This window comes from Cottoperca gobio, chromosome 20 (genome assembly GCF_900634415.1).
Source record: "Cottoperca gobio chromosome 20, fCotGob3.1, whole genome shotgun sequence".
In the NCBI taxonomy this organism is placed as follows: domain Eukaryota; kingdom Metazoa; phylum Chordata; class Actinopteri; order Perciformes; family Bovichtidae; genus Cottoperca; species Cottoperca gobio.
In genome coordinates this window covers 12,331,525-12,339,269 of record NC_041374.1, presented here as the reverse complement: position 1 = coordinate 12,339,269, position 7,745 = coordinate 12,331,525, and positions in this window count along the sequence as shown.

Below are 7,745 nucleotides of genomic sequence, written 5' to 3'. Positions count from 1 at the left end.
AAAAACAAAAAAAACAAATAAATCAAAACAAAACACTGGCGAACACTGAGCTCACACATTATTTACACCTTGCTGTGAAGACTTGTGTAGTGTCTCGCTTGAAGACAACAGAAGAGGAAGTAGAAACGAGTTTGGTCGCCTTCCTAGTGCATCTTTTAACATGTCAACATCACTGAGCGTTCACGCTGAGCGTTAGCTGACTCATCGTGAAAGAAAATACGCCTTCGGCAAATCAAATTGACTTAATTAAGGAATTAATCAGATTTTCCCAAAAAGGCAGCTCAGTTATTTAATGACAGAATAAATTCTTCTTCTTCAGGGGGGGGGGTACATTCACAGAGTGTTGCAAGAAGAAGCAGTTGTTGTAGTTAAACCACTTTACCATTTTGTGTTTGATAAACACTGCGGTGTACAACAAAGAGACGACAGGCTGAGAAGAGAATGACGCAGTATAAAGCCTCCATTACTATAACACAGGAGGATGTACACATAATATTACTGTGGTATGTGCTGATAACAAGGAACCAATGAACTTGTTGACTGACAGTACTAGCAGCAGTAAAGTAATAGAGTAGATATTTACAGTGGTGTGACGTCTCATACATTAATGTGTGAACTTTACATAATGAGAGCATCCACATGGAAGTGAGACACATATGTTAAAGAAAACAGTATCTGCTCCAGATCTGATTTTAAGCACATTTAAGCGACCCACTTGATTTGCATTAACAGGCTGAGATCTGATAAATGTCGCTGTCTGCGGCCGCTGAGAGAAAAGGATCTTAATGATCGAGCAGAGGGCCTAAGACAGGCCTCACATAATTGGAGGCCATGCACCAGAACATAAAGCCTGTCACATAATATCCGGCGGTTTCCCATTTACGAGGCAGAGTCACAACAGTGCCCCGCCAGTCGAGGCAGTAGTAAGGGCAGCGTCGCAAAAACTATAAGTGATCACAGGGGTGGAATGCTTTGGACAACAGGAGGAGGGGTGTGTGTGGATGAAATGTTAACAAACGAGTTTGTAAACTCCCCAGACTGGTTTTGTGAATGAAGATCAGGCACCAAGGACTGAAACCAGCAGCCACGTCCTCCTTTTACATTTCGATCACAGGAGCCGCAATGAGACTTTGCTAATCGATATTTTTACTGTCATTTTTCCGCTCATTTGACCGTCAGTCAGACCCAGAGGTTTCTTTCAGATCGGAGGTGGAAAGACGGCGAGTACGACAACAATCTTATGTGAAAGTTTATATTTGACACAACTTTTAGAGCTAACTTGATTTTTGTGAAATAAAATATTGTCATAATGGCGATTTTTGTCAATATACAGTAAATGTATTGTTATGTGTAATTTTATGACAAACAATGAAGGGAATACTACCATAAGCAGTCCTGCTTATCGATTGCAATATTGACCCGAAAAGTGCCTAATACAGCCAGATGATATATTAAAGATATAGCCACTAATATATAAACGCTGTGATGACAACATTATTGCGGGTTGACAAAGGCTAATCTTCCATATTATCATCGTACTGCAACAACCCTAATGACGACAGGAAGTGTCTGTTGCAGAGACGTTAGTGAAGTGACACAGTATTATGATCTGGGGGCCAGAAGCTGATCAGAGCGCCTCCGGCTCCTGTCGCCAGGACTGCAAGCCTCAGCAGAGCGAAGCAGCGCGGAGGAGCAGATCATAATGATGGCAAAAACAAAACTTTCTGAGATAAACCTGATCTAAGAGCCCAAATATGTCCACTCTTCTAGTCGGTCTGAGTCACTGTCAGTTTGCACAATGAGGGTGCAGCAAAACTGCAAGCTCCTTCTTAGGTAGGCTATAAGAAGGCATTGCATACATTGCTTCCGGCTAAATGCTTCCATTGGCAGCGTTTTACGGATTCCGTCTGCTTTCCCCCCAACTGCAGTGCGGTGAGTGGCTACAGCGAAAACTGTCCTAATACCATGCGACTACAGAGATGGGTGTGGTTGCCACATAAGAGGCACCAGAATGAAAAACACCACACAGGCAACTCGGTGACAGCCCCTGAGTGGAAAACGTGGAGCCGCTGGATGAGCTCCGTGAATGAAAGACACTAACAGAGCAGTTCAAGGTTATAACTATAAAAAATCCAGCTCTGATAGGAAATGCGTTTTTCCCACTCGAAAAAATTAAATCAAAAAAGCAGTTTAGAAGTGACACATTAGTTGGCGTCAACACGCGTTTAATCTGCGTCTTATTACATGGTTTTCCTATTATGACAATCAAATATAAAGGTACACGGAGTGTGAACAGCAGAGCAGCCAGAGCCAGCTTTTCATACAGTTGTGTATGTGGAAAAATCTGTGTATGTGAAAAAGTCTCTGCAGCAGGGACACGGTCTGCAGGCTGCAGGCTTCCTTGCAGAGATTCTCCTTCCTGTCTGATTGTCTTGCAGGTGGACGGGCACATCACACTGCAACAACACACACGTTAGAATGAGGCTTCACAAGTACAATTCAACATTTTCAAAGCAGACATTTTGACTTTGCCCTCATGTCAGTAATAACTCAGTGATGCATATACTGTAGCCCATATTATATTATATATTTTATTATATTGTATGAAAATATAACGTCACATATCTACTGGCAATTACTGTATGTACTAAGTACTTTAGTGCCGTAGGCCTATTTTAATTAGCTTCATTAAAATACGCAATATCAATGTATTCCAGCTGGGAGATCAGTGATATACATTATTGTATTGTATATATAAAGGGAATATTATTAAAACATAATTGTACGTTGTTTTTAACGAATAGTTTGACGATTCGACGGTAAATGACATAGAAAACACTGCAGACTTTCAAAGGGATCAAATCTCACATTTTCCATGATGGAAGTTTGTTGCGTCTCTTTCGTTCGTCTCTGTGAGTCTTTACTTCTTGTCCGGATGTAAAAAGTCCTCAGTAACAGCGATAACTTGGAAGAAATCGTCGAGTGAAAGTTGAGAAACACTTTTCTTAACGGTTTTCAGACTTTGTTTATTTTTGAAATAATGATGTATATAAATGATGCACCTGGAGAAAAACATAGCAACCATGGAATCCTCCACGTCCATTTTGTGCACATGTGTTCTTACAGTCACATCTCATCTCTGTGATCAGGAAGTTCATACAATCAGCCTGAGATCAACTCCATATCTAAATATTAATCTCCAGATCTGACTGCAGCCTCAGTCAGATCAGTATTATAACACTGGACATTTATTACTCGCCGTTTTCAGTTGGTTGCTCAGATGTAACTCACAGTATTTGCAGCAGAGACATATTGTGTGCATGGAGGCGCATCTTATTCACCATTATCCACATACTTATTTATATAGCCTATCTATGAAAGTTGTAGTAAAAGGCTGGACGGTCCGCCCGCGGGCCCACCAGGAGTTTTATTTTGCCGTGTTGTGTACAGTCCACCATGCTGGATGTGGTACCCATGCCATACATCGTTAGAAAGCTTCGAAACCCGTCTATTAGATGTTGAGATCACAACCAGCTCCTCAAACTAGCAAGCAAAATCAAAATCATAATTTTGAGCCAACTCACCTATGAAGCCTCATCACAATCCTGTTGTAACTGTCTTCACGTTTTCCCTGTTTATGTATTCGTATTGCACTTTAATTTTGGTTCCTACCTTTAAGGTACAGTTCATAGAGGCGGAGCTAATCTGGGGGTTTGTGTAACACGGTTTATTTAATTGACGCATTTAGTGATCGCGGCTCCATACCAGTGTAGCACAGTGTGAGTTTGCGATCTCTTAGAGTATAAAACTCATATAAGCTCAATAAGATGAAGTTTTAAGACATTAGCCCCTCTAGATGACAAGCAGCCTACGATGTATGTTTACATAATGTTTTGGGAAACTGTGTCTGATTTGAAGGTTATGTGTGTGTATGAATGCTACATGCTTGTATGTGTTAGCTTGTGCTGTATGCTACGTGTTGGATGTGTGCCGTTTATTGTGTAATTTAGTGGCACTGATTTCATATGCATACATATTTATTTATTTATTGTTCACTTCTATGTTTTCTGTTTTAACCCAGTTCTCACGGTTGGATAAGATGTTAATGGATGAGAATAATTCAATACTAAGATATTCAATTAATACACAGGTTCATATATTCATGTTTTTATTTGTATACATGTGCAAGGTACAGGGTGGCCGTGCCACTACCATTTTGAAACATACATCTTGCATACAACAATGAGCTATTAAAATAATTCACAAATTCATGTTTTGTTTTATTAAACATACATGTAGAAGGGACAGTGAATCCTCAACCCATCTGTGGATGGCACTGCACCTGCAGTACCTCCATGGACCCTCTAGGGGTCACAGACTCCCTGTTGAAGTCTTCTGGATTAAAGGATTTTTTAGGCAATCTGAGGAGTGATACATGTCGATTGGTTGAAACTTGATGGGGAGAGGAGAGGGAGATGTTAGGAAACTGGGAGCTCCCGGCTGGACTCCACAGGGGGTTTCTCTCTGATGGAACGAGCCAGATGTGGGTGGGGAACATTCAAACATTTACCAATTAGCACTAAACATAAGGAACACAAATGTTTTAGCAATCTGTCCAATAGTTGTTGAGATACAACAGTCTGTCATCCTACAGACACAGTAGTAGTACGGCTACAAAAATAGCTACGTGATCAGTGTGCCGTTTTTACAGTATGTAGTGTGTAAAAGTAAGAGTGTATTCATTCAACTCACAAAAGGAATTTCAAGCCTGCTTCTGAATTATAACAAGCACTTGTGATGTAAATAACAAGGTGCTGAGCTCACCACTGCAGGTCTTTATTTATTACTTCAGCAGTAAAGGTCAAATGTGCTGTTGAGTGCCTCGGGGAAAGTGTGCAGCGTCTTTACGAGGTGTTAATGTGCTCTTGTATAACTGGAGGGAGTGTGAAGACCTATGGACCATCTTGACCTGCGCTCCAACTTTCACAGCTCCACACCTCATGTGTAGAGCGCCGCTCTAACCGAGAGGAACATTGTTTTGCCATCAGGGTGGAAACATACCAATCTGTGGTGAGATTCACATTCTCAGCTGCCTTACACTCATCACAACGTCTCTCCTGCTGTGGTGCTCTGTCTACAGACAAAGACAGACGCCAAGCGGACGCCAGCAGACACTTGTGTGGGACTGCCGCTGCACTGAGGTGCCTGAATCTGAAAATGTGAGGTGGGTAGAGGGGAGAATAAATCTTCCTCTATGTAAAGTATCAGAAAGTGTGATGCAGATTTCCAGTCACTCTTACTGAGAATATTTCCAAAATTGCAGTTTAAATATTTTTGTTCAAATGGGGAACCGATGAAATATTTACCAGGTGCATGTTTACGGGGATTAGTGTCGGGAAAGGACCTAAAAATAAATAACTTTTAAAAACGTACACAATAATAACAAGGGACATGTTGTCATGATCGTAGAGTTTCTTGTGCATGCCTTTCGAAAAAAAGGTGGTAAAAGCATAGTGAAAATTAACATGTCATTCGTTGAATGTATTCATATTTGCTGCATTATTCTTTGTAATGTATGTTGTCCACAGTGTTGGAGGAAGTATTCTGTTTATTTAATCAAAGTAGCAATACAGCAATATCAAAATACTCCATTACAAGTAAAACTCTTGCATTGAAAGTCTCACTTAATAAGAGTAAGTAGGTATTATTATCAAAGTACTCATATTTCAGTAATATGGCTTCTGTGAGTGTATTATTCTATGGTCTCACTGCTGCATTAAACATTCAAAACATATATATTTAGTTCTGAAAGTGCATAATGTCCCAGATAAACCACATCTTTCCGGAGTATTTAACTGTCCTCTTGTTTGTATTTTTATACTGGAAAGGCTGTAAAGATGTGTCGTCTTTGCCAACGTTTAGAGATGAAATACCCCAATACAATAGAGGCTCTAATTGATTTCTAATCAGTTAAGAAATGTAGAAACACAGAAATATGTAAACATAGATTTGTAGATATGGATCAATAAATTAAGCATAAGTATTTATTTAGTCCTATTTCCGAAGTAATTACATTACTGTAAGTCTTTCGACACTCCAGGATGTTTAATTTATTGACCTGTAATCTCCAAACCTCTTTTCTTGTAATGTAATAATGTAAACAGTTTAGTCCGAACTACTTTCTATTACAACTTTTCGTACAATTATGTTTCAGTTCTGATATTTTAGGCTTTGAATTAAAAAAGAAAACTCATATTAAATAGTTGCTCATTAATAATAATAATAAAATCCTTTATTATTTTCCTAATTAAAGCCCACATTAGTAACGTGCCACTGGTTGGTAATGAGTGATGTGTTCAGCCGCTTATATACTTTTTTGTGTTTGGTTAAAAATATTTCGTTATGTCAATGTAAATATGGAGGATTAATCCCACAAGTATGAAAGGTCAGTGATGCAACTCAGTGTCACATCTAAAGTTACCATCGTCTAGGCAACACAGTGAATACTTGCTGTGACTTCTAATATTTGTGCCGCTACCCCCGATACAGTCGAGGTGAATGTGATTGTGTTTGTGGTGCATTTAGAAAAGATTCAAAGGAACTACTTTCTTCAAAAGTACTTGACAGATACATGTTGTGTCAAACGGTCAATGTATTCTGTGTGACGATACCTCGTGCCCTTGTGTGTGTCTCCATCTTCAGGTTCCAACAGGTACAGTCCTCCTCTACACTGTGTGGATGTGACCACACTGCTCAACATGATCATCTCACGAGCTGCATGTTCATCAGAATCTCTCCTTTCTGGTCATGACTGCTATTCAATATACGGACAATAAGCTCTTTGCCTTCCTTTTAAAAAAAATGTTTGAAATGTTACACGTTTACTCCGATTTAGCAAATACTAATTTCTTACAACTTTCTAAATGCCCAGACCTGCAATCCTGAAACCTTCCACTTGATGCTCTCAAACTTTCTTGCATGTCTGTCACGTGACGTCCCCTCTCACCTACACACCTGTTCCCATTTCCCTTGTCAGCCCTGCAGTGTTCAACCAGCCAACTCCCACCCATTCATCAAAGTCTCCGTGTGCGTCTGACCTTTGCCTTCTGGTTTCTGTAATCTAATGTTACCTGAAACCTGTTGCCTGCCTGTGTTTAACCTCAGCCTGATCTTGTGTATTTTGGATTCCTTGCCTGCCCTTTTGGATTTGTTTGCCGACTTCTTCCCTTGCCTGCTTCATGATTCCAGTTATGTGCTCTCGCTACCCTTTTTTCCTTTTCTTTTTTGATTTCATCATAGATTGGTGGTCAGCTCCAGGCCAGCTGACATCACAAAGCACCAGCTGTAGCTCCAAAACAGATTAGAGGGATTTAGCAGTTCACACTGAGATGAGCAGGCTGCAGCGTCAGTGTTACGCCATCATCACATTCTAAATATCTGCAGAAATAGTGATACTTGCAGAAGTTCCTCATGGTATTTGAAATGATTTGATTAAAAAATATGTATTTTAGTGGTGACCCATCTGCTCAGTAAGTGATGGCTGTACGTGTATGTTACTCCTGATCAGTGAGAGATATTGTGCACTGTTTAAAGATTATGTTATAAGACCTCATGGGTTAAAATCAGATGTCTGTATTTAAGGTTACAGACGGGTCTCATGTAGATGAACTTCTCTGCTGGTTTCAGAGGTTAAGTTTACTCTGGATTTAAAATGTCAAACCTGTGTGATCCAAATTTAAGAATAA